Below are 449 nucleotides of genomic sequence, written 5' to 3'. Positions count from 1 at the left end.
ACTTTGTGGTTTTGTATGAAAACATGGTTTTTGGGCATACTTTGATGGGACATAACCTGGACTACGGATCTCTGATTTGTGCCAAATCTGTTTAGAAATGATTTAAAATGAGAGAGTTATGACCATCGGAAGATTGGGGGTTGAATCTGTGAATTCTGCAGCTTTTAACTTAGAAAATTTTTAGCAGAATAACCCTCCGCGCGTAGGCGCACTTGGCGCGTGCGCGCCATTCTTCCAGGAAGCACCATCCACGCGTGCGCGTGGTGTGCGCGGGCGCGTCGATGCGCTGCGCCATATGCCCAGCTATTTTCCAGAAAGTTGTGCTAGAATTGTGCCAGTTTTGTGCCTGGGCGCAAGAGCACCCACGCGTACGCGTGGCTGACGCTTGCGCGCCGTTTGGATATTTTTCAACCTGCGCGTTCACGCATATGACGCTTGCGCGTCGATGA

This window comes from Arachis ipaensis, chromosome B04 (assembly GCF_000816755.2).
Source record: "Arachis ipaensis cultivar K30076 chromosome B04, Araip1.1, whole genome shotgun sequence".
NCBI classification, from domain to species: Eukaryota; Viridiplantae; Streptophyta; class Magnoliopsida; order Fabales; family Fabaceae; genus Arachis; species Arachis ipaensis.
Note: the sequence above shows the minus strand (reverse complement) of the source record.